Raw genomic sequence first — 12500 nt, forward strand, 5'->3', positions numbered from 1 at the left:
GTGCTTTAAGCTTTTTGGAAATGTTTCACTTAGTATGAAATAATTTTGCTAAAAAATAGATTCAATGCCCGATCTCTGAATCTTAGCAGGTTTAGGTCTGGTTAGTACTTGGATGAGAGACTGCCTAGGAATACCAGGTGCTTTAAACCTTTTGGAAAATTTCACGATTTATATAATAATCTTGCAAAAAAAAAAAAAAAAAAAGAGTCAATGCCCGATCTCTGAATCTTAGCAGGTTTAGGTCTCGTTAGTACTTGGATGAGAGACTGCCTAGGAATACCAGGTGCTTTAAGCTTTTGGGTTTTCTTTCCTACTTATATAATGTACTGGCGATTAGATGGGCTGGTCTTTAAATAGCCCTCTCTTTGCGGCAGTCTTTGCTTACGGCCATACCAACCTGGCTATGCCCGATCTCGTCTGCTCTCGGAAGCTAAGCAGGTTTGGGCCTGGTTAGTACTTGGATGGGAGACTGCTTGGGAATACCAGGTGCTGTAAGCCTTTTGGAAACTTTTCACTTAGTATTTAATAATTTTGCCAAAAAATTGAGTCAATGCCCCATCTCTGAATCTTAGCAGGTTTAGGTCTGGTGAGTACTTGGATGAGAGACTGCCTAGGAATACCAGGTGCTTTAAGCTATTTGGAAATGTTTCACTTAGTACATAATAATTTTGCTAAAAAAATAGATCCAATGCCCGATCTCTGCATCTTAGCAGGTTTAGGTCTGGTTAGTACTTGGATGAGAGACTGCCTAGGAATACCAGGTGCTTTAAGCTTTTGGGTTTTCTTTCCTACTTATATAATGTACTGGCGATTAGATGGGCTGGTCTTTAAATAGCCCTCTCTTTGCAGCAGTCTTCGCTTACGGCCATACCAACCTGGCTATGCCCGATCTCGTCTGCTCTTGGAAGCTAAGCCGGTTTGGGCCTGGTTAGTACTTGGATGGGAGACCGCCTGGGAATACCAGGTGCTGTAAGCTTTTTGGAAACTTTTCACTTAGTATATAATAATTTTGCCAAAAAATAGAGTCAATGCCCAATCTCTGAATATTAGCAGGTTTGGGCCTGGTTAGTACATGGATGAGAGACTGCCTGGGAATACCAGGTGCTTTAAACTTTTTGGAAAATTTCACGATTTATAAAATAATCTTGCAAAAAAAAAAAAAAAAAGAGTCAATGCCCGATCTCTGAATCTTAGCAGGTTTAGGTCTGGTGAGTACTTGGATGAGAAACTGCCTAGGAATACCAGGTGCTTTAAGCTTTTTGGAAATGTTTCACTTAGTATATAATAATTTTGCTGAAAAATAGATTCAATGCCCGATCTCTGAATATTAGCAGGTTTGGGCCTGGTTAGTACATGGATGAGAGACTGCCTGGGAATACCAGGTGCTTTAAACTTTTTGGAAAATTTTACGATTTATAAAATAATCTTGCAAAAAAAAAAAGAGTCAATGCCCGATCTCTGAATCTTAGCAGGTTTAGGTCTGGTGAGTACTTGGATGAGAAACTGCCTAGGAATACCAGGTGCTTTAAGCTTTTTGGAAATGTTTCACTTAGTATGAAATAATTTTGCTAAAAAATAGATTCAATGCCCGATCTCTGAATCTTAGCAGGTTTAGGTCTGGTTAGTACTTGGATGAGAGACTGCCTAGGAATACCAGGTGCTTTAAACCTTTTGGAAAATTTCACGATTTATATAATAATCTTGCAAAAAAAAAAAAAAGAGTCAATGCCCGATCTCTGAATCTTAGCAGGTTTAGGTCTCGTTAGTACTTGGATGAGAGACTGCCTAGGAATACCAGGTGCTTTAAGCTTTTGGGTTTTCTTTCCTACTTATATAATGTACTGGCGATTAGATGGGCTGGTCTCTAAATAGCCCTCTCTTTGCGGCAGTCTTCGCTTACGGCCATACCAACCTGGCTATGCCCGATCTCGTCTGCTCTCGGAAGCTAAGCAGGTTTGGGCCTGGCTTGGATGGGAGACCGCTTGGGAATACCAGGTGCTGTAAGCCTTTTGGAAACTTTTCACTTAGTATATAATAATTTTGCCAAAAAATAGAGTCAATGCCCGATCTCTGAATATTAGCAGGTTTGGGCCTGGTTAGTACATGGATGAGAGACTGCCTGGGAATACCAGGTGCTTTAAACTTTTTGGAAAATTTCACGATTTATAAAATAATCTTGCAAAAAAAAAAAAAAAAGAGTCAATGCCCGATCTCTGAATCTTAGCAGGTTTAGGTCTGGTGAGTACTTGGATGAGAGACTGCCTAGGAATACCAGGTGCTTTAAACCTTTTGGAAAATTTCACGATTTATATAATAATCTTGCAAAAAAAAAAAAAAAAAAGTCAATGCCCGATCTCTGAATCTTAGCAGGTTTAGGTCTGGTTAGTACTTGGATGAGAGACTGCCTAGGAATACCAGGTGCTTTAAGCTTTTGGGTTTTCTTTCCTACTTATATAATGTACTGGCGATTAGATGGGCTGGTCTTTAAATAGCCCTCTCTTTGCAGCAGTCTTCGCTTACGGCCATACCAACCTGGCTATGCCCGATCTCGTCTGCTCTTGGAAGCTAAGCAGGTTTGGGCCTGGTTAGTACTTGGATGGGAGACTGCCTGGGAATACCAGGTGCTGTAAGCCTTTTGGAAACTTTTCACTTAGTTTATAATAATTTTGCCAAAAAATAGAGTCAATGCCCCATCTCTGAATCTTAGCAGGTTTAGGTCTGGTGAGTACTTGGATGAGAGACTGCCTAGGAATACCAGGTGCTTTAAGCTTTTTGGAAATGTTTCACTTAGTACATAATAATTTTGCTAAAAAAAAAGATTCAATGCCCGATCTCTGCATCTTAGCAGGTTTAGGTCTGGTTAGTACTTGGATGAGAGACTGCCTAGGAATACCAGGTGCTTTAAGCTTTTGGGTTTTCTTTCCTACTTATATAATGTATTGGCGATTAGATGGGATGGTCTTTAAATAGCCCTCTCTTTGCAGCAGTCTTCACTTACGGCCATACCAACCTGGCTATGCCCGATCTCGTCTGCTCTCGGAAGCTAAGCAGGTTTGGGCCTGGTTAGTACTTGGGTGGGAGACTGCCTGGGAATACCAGGTGCTGTAAGCTTTTTGGAAACTTTTCACTTAGTATATAATAATTTTGCCAAAAAATAGAGTCAATGCCCGATCTCTGAATATTAGCAGGTTTGGGCCTGGTTAGTACATGGATGAGAGACTGCCTAGGAATACCAGGTGCTTTAAACCTTTTGGAAAATTTCACGATTTATATAATAATCTTGCAAAAAAAAAAAAAAAAAAAAGAGTCAATGCCCGATCTCTGAATCTTAGCAGGTTTAGGTCTCGTTAGTACTTGGATGAGAGACTGCCTAGGAATACCAGGTGCTTTAAGCTTTTGGGTTTTCTTTCCTACTTATATAATGTACTGGCGATTAGATGGGCTGGTCTTTAAATAGCCCTCTCTTTGCGGCAGTCTTCGCTTACGGCCATACCAACCTGAGGGCGCTAGAGAGCTAGTGAGAAACAGGAAGTGTGTTGGCTATAGGGAGGTGAGAAAGGCTCACCCAAACTTTTGTGTTGTTTTTTTTGCGTTGTTTTTGTTCAAGATAAGTATTTTTGTTTCTAGTTTTTGTGTTATTTTTGTTATTTGTCCTCCCAACAGCTTTGCTGTTTGGGAGGGATCGTTTTAGTTTTGTGTTTTTTGTTAAAATGGACGGATTAACGGCTACAGACATGGATTTGGCAAAACAGACAAGGCAGCTAACTGAAAATGGACTGGATCAAAGACAACGAGAAAAGGATTACCCAGAAAGGCGAATGAAACGGATCTATACCAAGGAAGCAACGGTAGTGATTGATTTGACGGAGGTACAAGATGGGAGAGCAGAGGACATTATAGAAGCATTGAAAGACAAGATCGAAGTGACTAGCATACTAGCGGTAAGACCAAAAATGATGAAACAATATGAAATTACATTGGAAAAAGAGGAAGATATTGAGAAACTAGAAGAAGGATTGATGATTAAAGGAAAGACTTGTGAAATTAAAAAGTTGAACAATAAGGATTTTGCTGTATCTTTCATGCATCTGCCTGCTTACTTGGAGGATGACGATATTTTAAAGAAGCTGGAGGGATGGGGGGTGACTCCTATCTCACAGATCAAAAGGAGATTCTACCCGGGCACCCGCATTGAGGATGGAACGAGATTCCTGAGAGTACGGTTTCCAAAAGAGGTGGCTTCCCTGCCCTACAGCACAAGAATGGAGACGGAAGAAGGACCTCAGTATTTCAGGGTGATACATAGCCAGCAGGTGAGAACCTGTAGGTTATGTATGAGCCCTGAACACATGATGAAGGACTGTCCTGACTTCAAATGCTATAAGTGCTCGGAAAGGGGACATTTCGCGAGGGACTGTAATGCGGTGAGGTGCCCGGACTGCAGGCTTGTGTTAAACAAGTGCGAGTGCTGGTTCGGAGAACAACATCAGGAGGAAGAGCAGGGGTGTGGGCAGATGCATGAGGAAGCCGGTGAAGAGGAGCTACACGAAAACACAGAAGGAACACCAAGAGAGGATACCACAAGCACGGACGTTGAAGAGGAAAGTGAAAGGACTGGATCAACGCAGTGCAGTGAGGAAACGGGGTCACTGATGGAAATAACTGATACTTTACAGATTCAACTGGAAAAGACAGAGGATCAGGAGTGGGTCAGCGAGGATGGGAGAATGGACAAAGACAGTGAATGCATCGACGATGCCGGCACTACAGGAATCAATAAAAGAAGAAGACAAACTAAGGTAACACCAAATTTAGAGAAAGCCAAAAGAAAAGTATTAAAACAAGGATGTGAGGAAAAACAAGACAGTGGGGAAATGGTAAAGGAAGGAGAGTGAATGAACTGACAAAATGGGGATTTTATGGCTTTTATTTTATTTTATGGTGCTGAAATTTGTGACTTTTAATGCTAGAGGATTAATGAATGTTTATAAATTTGAAAAGGTGAAGGAATTGTGTCGAAATGAAGATGTGATTTTATTGCAAGAGACAAACTGGAAAGAGAATGTTATGGAGGATATTAGAAAAAGATGGGAAGGGGAATTACTTGTTAACAATGAAGAGGAAAAAATGGGAGGAGGAGTGGCGGTTTTAATAAGAAAAGACAGAGGTATAAAGACAAAACTTATATATAATGATAAAAAAGGAAAATGTATGGTGGTAGAAATCGAAATGGAAGAAGACAAATTTGTTTTAGTGAACGTGCACGCTCCCAATGGAGAAAAAGAAAAGAAAATATACTTTAATGTTTTAGCTGATGTAATTGAAAAATGGGGGAAGGTGGTGATTGCAGGGGATTTTAACACTGTTTTTAGTAAAATGGATATGGCAAATGGGATGGTTTTTAAATCAGATGGGGGTAGAAAAGAACTAAGGTCATTGATGGAAGAGAAAAATATGATTGATGTGTGGCGGGAAAGAAATGGAAAAAAGAAGGAATTTTCAAGAAGACAGTTGGTGGGGAATTTTATGTGCCAAACCAGAATAGACTATTTTTTAAGTACCAGAAATCTTGAATGTTTCATTGATGGAATATTTTATAAAGAAACGACCTTAAGCGATCACAAAATGGTTTTAATGACGATGGATTTTAAAAGACAAACAAAGGGACCTGGGGTGTGGATTTTAAACACTGAGGTTTTAAAGAATGAAAGTTTTAAAAAAGAGATTGAAATGATATTAGATGGGAGGAAAAAAGACCTGATGTATATGGAAGACAAAAGGCAATGGTGGGAAAATGTTAAGTATGATATTAAGAAATATTCTATGAACTACTGTAATTTATTACAAAAGGTTAAAAGAACCAAGGAGAGAGAAATAAGGAGAACTCTAAAAGAGGAGTTAAATAAAAACGAAGTAGATGTGCAAAAAGTAATTGAAATAGAAAATACGTTGAGAAAAATAGAAGAGGAGAAATGCAAGGGGGCAATGTTGAGAAGCAAAGCAAAATATACGGTGGAAGGGGAAAAATGTAACAGATTCTTTTTTAATCTTGAGAAAAGCAGGGGGAGAGCGGAAACAATTAAAGAACTTAAAAGTAGGAATGGAATGGTGGTCTCAGATACAGAGGGGATTTTAAAAGAAGTGAAATCATTTTATGAGGAACTTTTTAAGTCTGAGGGGGGAGATGAGGAAAAAAGGAATATTTTGTTGCAACAGATAACAAGGAAAGTTGGCGAACAGGATAAAAAAATATGTGAAAGGGAAATAGAAACTGAAGAGATCATACATGCCATAAATCAATTAAGAGTGAGGAAAAGCCCCGGAGTAGATGGTATTGGAAGTGAGTTTTACAAAGTTTTTAAAGAAAAAGTAAGCGTGATTTTAAATGAAATTTTTGAAGAAGTTTTTAAAAAAGAAAGAGTAAGCCCAAGAATGGGGCTAGGATTAATGAAAATAATATACAAGAAAAAAGGAGACAAAACTGAGCTGAAAAATTTTAGACCCATTACAATGCTAAACACTGATTTTAAAATTTTAGCCAAGGTCTTAGCAAACAGATTAAAAAATGTCATGCCAAATATAATAGAAACAAACCAGGCGTATGGAGTAAAGGCGAGAGATATAGCAGATGTTACTAGCAGCATTAGAGATATAGCAGGGTATATAAAAGAAAAAGGCAAAAGTGCTTATGTTATTAGTATGGATTTTGAAAAGGCTTTTGACAGAGTTGAACATGGCTTTTTATTTGCAGTTTTAAAGGAATTTGGGTTTGGGAATAATTTTATTAAATGGATTTCGGTTTTATACAGGGATATTTTTACAAAAGTAAAATGCAATGGTTTTTTAACTCAACCTTTTAAAGTTTTAAGATCCATAAGACAGGGGTGTCCATTGTCGGCGCAGTTGAACTCATTGGTAGCAGAACCTTTAGGGCTTTTAATAAATAGAGAAAAAAGAATAAATGGAATACAAATGGAAGAGGGAGAAGAATTAAAGAAAATATTTCAATATGCTGATGACACGACAATTGTGGTTGAAAATGTAGAAAGTGTTAAAAGAGTGATGGAGAAAACAAAACTGTATTGTGAGGGTTCGGGTGCAAAGATAAATGAAGAAAAAACTGTATACATGAAATATGGAAGGGCGGAGGTTCTTACAGGGGTCTGTAAGTTTACAGAGGTGCAAGAAATAAAGATTTTAGGAATAATTGTAGCAAAGAATGAAAAGGAGGCTACGGACAGTATGTGGGAAGAGACGGTGGGAGGGATGGAAAGAAGACTGATTTTCTGGAGAAGCAGGTTTTTAAGTTTAAAAGGGAAAATTTTAGTTGTAAACATGCTAATGTTATCTAGAATGTGGTATACATTACATGTGATGCCATTGCCAGACTGGGTTTTTAAGAGAATAAAGAAATGTGTTTTAGAATTTTTATGGGACAAAAAGCCTCCAAGAATTGCATATTTTACACTGATTGGGAAACCGGGGGAGGGAGGGATGGGTTTGGTGGATGTAGAACAAAAAATGAAAAGCATGAGAGTAAAGGTGGTAAGAAAATATTTGGATGATACGAACAGAGCAGAGTGGAAGAGATTGATGGCTCTTTATTTAAATAAATGTGGGAATTTTAATTTGGGGGAAAATGTTTTATGGATGAAGCTTAAGAATTGGATGATGGAGGGGATCCCACCATTTTACAAAGAGGTTTTAAGCGCTTGGAGGCTTTTTTTAACAGAGGTGGATTTTAATCCGGAGGGGAGAGAAATGATTTTAAATCAACCTCTGTTTTTAAATGGGAAAATAAAGATGCAAGAGTATGATATCTATTTTAAGAAGTGGTTGCAAGCAGGGTTTGTAAAGGTGAGGGATGTTTTATGGGAATTTAAAGAGGGATTTTTACCACTTCAAGTGATCATAGATGCAATGGATGAGGAGAAGGAGGACTTTAATGTAAATGTTTTAAAAAGACAATATGAACAAGTAAAAAAAGCAATCCCAGGACAATGGCTGGAAGAAATTATTAAGGAGGGAGAAAAAGAAAAGAAAATGAGCGTGTTTCTAAAATGTAAAGACAATATGGTGAATTTTAATTTGGGTTCTGTTAAAATGTTTTATGGGTTTTTTATAAATAGAGTTTTTAAAAAACCTCTTGCCAATCAGTTATGGATAAGGCATTTTAATGAAATTGAAGAGGAAGATATATGGAAGAACATGACATGGAAATGGTTGGATGTGGATTTACAAAGTTTTGATTATTTTATTAGACAAAATGTGATTTTTACTGAAATGAGATTGTGTGCAATGCAGAAAGAAACTAATGCCCAATGCAGAGTTTGTAAAAAAGAAGATGAAGGAATTTTACATTTGTTTTTATTCTGTGAGAAGTTGAGCCCATTTTTTAAGGAATTAAAGGAAATAATCAAAGACTTAAGAGATAATGAGGGGGACTGTAACTGGAATAGATTTTTTATGTTGGGAATGGCAGAGAATACAGCAAACAAGAAACTAATTAATTTGTTTTTAATTTTGGCCAAAAAAGCAATATGGAAAAGAAGGAATATAGTCAAAAACAGAGATTTTATTGCTAACCTATGGTTGATTTTTAAACAGTTGGTTGAAGATTATGTAAAAATGCTGTACAGTTATTTTAAACTGGAAAACAAGATGGGGGATTTTTATGGAATTTTTACGAAGGAGGTTACATATATTTTAAAACAAAAGCACTTTTATATGCCAAGAGAAGATTAAAGAATTTGATGAATTTGTGAATTTAGATGTTTTTGGTTTTTAGTGTTATGCATATTTTGGAAAAATGCTTTTGTGAAATGCTTTTGTTTTTATGAAAATTTCCCTGTAACAGCTTTAAAGTCTTGTACACAACTTATATTTTGACTGTGAATAAAAAAAAAAAAAAAAGCTATGCCCGATCTCGTCTGCTCTTGGAAGCTAAGCCGGTTTGGGCCTGGTTAGTACTTGGATGGGAGACCGCCTGGGAATACCAGGTGCTGTAAGCTTTTTGGAAACTTTTCACTTAGTATATAATAATTTTGCCAAAAAATAGAGTCAATGCCCGATCTCTGAATATTAGCAGGTTTGGGCCTGGTTAGTACATGGATGAGAGACTGCCTGGGAATACCAGGTGCTTTAAACTTTTTGGAAAATTTCACGATTTATAAAATAATCTTGCAAAAAAAAAAAAAAAAAAGAAAAAAGAGTCAATGCCCGATCTCTGAATCTTAGCAGGTTTAGGTCTGGTGAGTACTTGGATGAGAAACTGCCTAGGAATACCAGGTGCTTTAAAATTTTTGGAAAATTTCACGATTTATAAAATAATCTTGCAAAAAAAAAAAAAAAAAAAAGAGTCAATGCCCGATCTCTGAATCTTAGCAGGTTTAGGTCTGGTGAGTATTTGGATGAGAGACTGCCTAGGAATACCAGGTGCTTTAAGCTTTTTGGAAATGTTTCACTTAGTATATAATAATTTTGCTGAAAAATAGATTCAATGCCCGATCTCTGAATATTAGCAGGTTTGGGCCTGGTTAGTACATGGATGAGAGACTGCCTGGGAATACCAGGTGCTTTAAACCTTTTGGAAAATTTCACGATTTATATAAAAATCTTGCAAAAAAAAAAAAAAAAAAAAAAAGAGTCAATGCCCGATCTCTGATTCTTAGCAGGTTTAGGTCTCGCTAGTACTTGGATGAGAGACTGCCTAGGAATACCAGGTGCTTTAAACTTTTTGGAAAATTTCACGATTTATAAAATAATCTTGCAAAAAAAAAAAAAAAAAAATAGTCAATGCCCGATCTCTGAATCTTAGCAGCTTTAGGTCTCTTTAGTACTTGGATGAGAGACTGCCTAGGAATACCAGGTGCTTTAAGCTTTTGGGTTTTCTTTCCTACTTATATAATGTACTGGCAATTAGATGGGCTGGTCTTTAAATAGCCCTCTCTTTGCAGCAGTCTTCGCTTACGGCCATACCAACCTGGCTATGCCCGATCTCGTCTGCTCTCGGAAGCTAAGGAGGTTTGGGCCTGGTTAGTACTTGGATGGGAGACCACTTGGGAATACCAGGTGCTGTAAGCCTTTTGGAAACTTTTCACTTAGTATATAATAATTTTGCCAAAAAATAGAGTCAATGCCCCATCTCTGAATCTTAGCAGGTTTAGGTCTGGTGAGTACTTGGATGAGAGACTGCCTAGGAATACCAGGTGCTTTAAACCTTTTGGAAAATTTCACGATTTATATAATAATCTTGCAAAAAAAAAAAAAAAAAAAAAAAAAAGAGTCAATGCCCGATCTCTGAATCTTAGCAGGTTTAGGTCTGGTTAGTACTTGGATGAGAGACTGCCTAGGAATACCAGGTGCTTTAAGCTTTTGGGTTTTCTTTCCTACTTATATAATGTACTGGCGATTAGATGGGCTGGTCTTTAAATAGCCCTCTCTTTGCAGCAGTCTTCGCTTACGGCCATACCAACCTGAGGGCGCTAGAGAGCTACAGGAAGTGTTGGCTGCAGTTTGGAGAGGAAGGCTCTCCTCCATTTTGAATTTTCTGTTAGTGTTTGTTTTGTGAGTTGTTTTTGGACTTTTAGTTTATTTTTTTGAGGTTTTTCAGTTTTAAACCACCTAACAGCAGCATCTTGCTGGCTGGAGGGTGGTTCATTTTTTGTTTGTGTTTTTTTTTACAATGGATGGATTATTGGCAAACGACACTGGACTGGCTGGAGAGACACGCATGGCAAACGACACTGGATTGGCTGGAGAGACACGTAAGGCAAACGACACTGGACTGGCTGGAGAGACACGCATGGCAAACGACACTGGATTGGCTGGAGAGACACGAATTGGAGGGAATATTGAAAGACATGGAAGAGAAAAAATATGAAGGTGCAAGACTAAGGAGTAAAGCTAAGTATACTGTGGAGGGTGAAAAATGTACAAAGTTTTTCTTTGATCTAGAAAAAATAAGAGGGAAAGCTGGAATGATTAAAGAAATAAGAGGAAAAAATGGTGTAGTGGTGGAAACAAATGAGGAAATATTAAAAGAAGTAAAAGCATATTATGAAAACCTGTTTAGCACTGAGGGGTTGAGGGAAGAAGAGAAATTGGAGTTACTAAATCAAATAAAAACAACAGTAGGAGAAGTGGACAAAAAAGAGTGTGATGAAGAGATAAGAGAAGAAGAGATAAAAAGAGCAATAAGTGAATTAAACAAAAATAAAAGTCCAGGTATAGATGGTTTGGGGAGTGAATTTTATATTGTTTTTAAAGATTTTTTAACCAGTATTTTAAAGGAAGTATATGAAGACATTTTTAAGAAGGAGGAAATGAACCAGAGAATGGGGATGGGATTAATAAAGTTAATATATAAAAGAAAAGGAGATAAAGTAGACCTAAAAAATTATAGACCAATTACAATGCTGAATACAGATCTGAAAATTTTAACAAAAGTTTTAGCCAATAGATTGAAAGAGGTAATGCCAACCATAATTAAAACAAATCAAGTGTATGGAGTAAAAGGGAAAGATATAGCAGATACAACTTTAAGTATAATAGATAGAATAAGATATATGAAAGAAAAGAACAAAAAAGGATATGTTATTAGTTTGGATTTTGAAAAGGCCTTTGATAGAGTGGAGCATGAATATTTATTTGGAATTTTAAGAAGGTACGGGTTTGGGGATAATTTTGTCAAGTGGATTACAATTTTATATAGGGGAGCAATAACAAGAATACAGTGTAATGGTTTTTTAACAGAATGTTTTAAAATTACTAGGTCAATAAGACAAGGATGTCCATTATCAGCGCTTTTATATTCTTTAGTTGCAGAACCATTGGGATTAGCTATTAAAATAGATGAAGACATAAGAGGGATAAACATTGAAGGAAGTGGGGGAAATGAAAAAATATTTCAATATGCGGATGACACAACAATAATAGTTAAAGATATAGAGAGTGTTAATAAAGTAATGGAAGTAGTACAGATGTTTTGTAGGGGATCAGGAGGCAAGTTAAATGAAGAAAAAACAACGTATGTGAGATTTGGATGAGTAAATGTTTTAACGGATCATTTTCATTTTAAAGAAACAAAAGAAATAAGGATTTTAGGTGTTCTAATGGGAAAAGACGAAAGGAATGTTAAAGAAAAAATGTGGGAAGAAATAGTAGGAGGAATTGAAAGAAGGTTAAATTTTTGGAAATTGAGGACATTAAGTTTAAAAGGGAAGGTTTTAATTTTAAATGTTTTAATGGTGACAAAGTTGTGGTATGTTTTATATGTGACTGCTATGCCAATATGGGTGGAGAAAAGGTTGAAAAAATGTTTTTTAGATTTTTTATGGAATAGTAAACCGTCAAGAATCGCATATAGTACATTAATAGGAGAAGTAGGGAAAGGAGGGATGGGATTAATTGATGTTGAACAGAGAAAAAATAGCTTAAGAATTAAAATAGTAAAAAAATATCTGGATGAGGGTCACAAAACAGCATGGAAAAGGACAATG

The 12500-nt window shown here is 36.8% G+C and overlaps 5 non-coding genes and 1 pseudogene across 5 annotated transcripts; all 6 read left to right on the forward strand.

Moving 5' to 3' along the window:
* The first annotated feature begins 379 nt into the window (after nucleotides 1–379).
* On the forward strand, nucleotides 380–498 carry LOC127943804 (5S ribosomal RNA). Its single transcript, XR_008149953.1, has one exon. It is a non-coding gene; the product is annotated as a 5S ribosomal RNA (ribosomal RNA).
* Nucleotides 499–857: 359 nt separating this feature from the next.
* LOC127943462 (5S ribosomal RNA) lies at nucleotides 858–976 on the forward strand. Its single transcript, XR_008149668.1, has one exon. It is a non-coding gene; the product is annotated as a 5S ribosomal RNA (ribosomal RNA).
* Nucleotides 977–1894: 918 nt separating this feature from the next.
* On the forward strand, nucleotides 1895–2007 carry LOC127943630 (uncharacterized; annotated as a pseudogene).
* A 507-nt stretch (nucleotides 2008–2514) lies between these two features.
* LOC127944002 (5S ribosomal RNA) lies at nucleotides 2515–2633 on the forward strand. Its single transcript, XR_008150140.1, has one exon. It is a non-coding gene; the product is annotated as a 5S ribosomal RNA (ribosomal RNA).
* Nucleotides 2634–2992: 359 nt separating this feature from the next.
* On the forward strand, nucleotides 2993–3111 carry LOC127944101 (5S ribosomal RNA). The gene has a single exon (XR_008150239.1). It is a non-coding gene; the product is annotated as a 5S ribosomal RNA (ribosomal RNA).
* Nucleotides 3112–9964: 6853 nt separating this feature from the next.
* On the forward strand, nucleotides 9965–10083 carry LOC127943947 (5S ribosomal RNA). The gene has a single exon (XR_008150088.1). It is a non-coding gene; the product is annotated as a 5S ribosomal RNA (ribosomal RNA).
* The last annotated feature ends 2417 nt before the right edge of the window (nucleotides 10084–12500 follow it).

Source organism: Carassius gibelio, chromosome A22 (genome assembly GCF_023724105.1).
Source record: "Carassius gibelio isolate Cgi1373 ecotype wild population from Czech Republic chromosome A22, carGib1.2-hapl.c, whole genome shotgun sequence".
Classification (NCBI taxonomy): Eukaryota; Metazoa; Chordata; class Actinopteri; order Cypriniformes; family Cyprinidae; genus Carassius; species Carassius gibelio.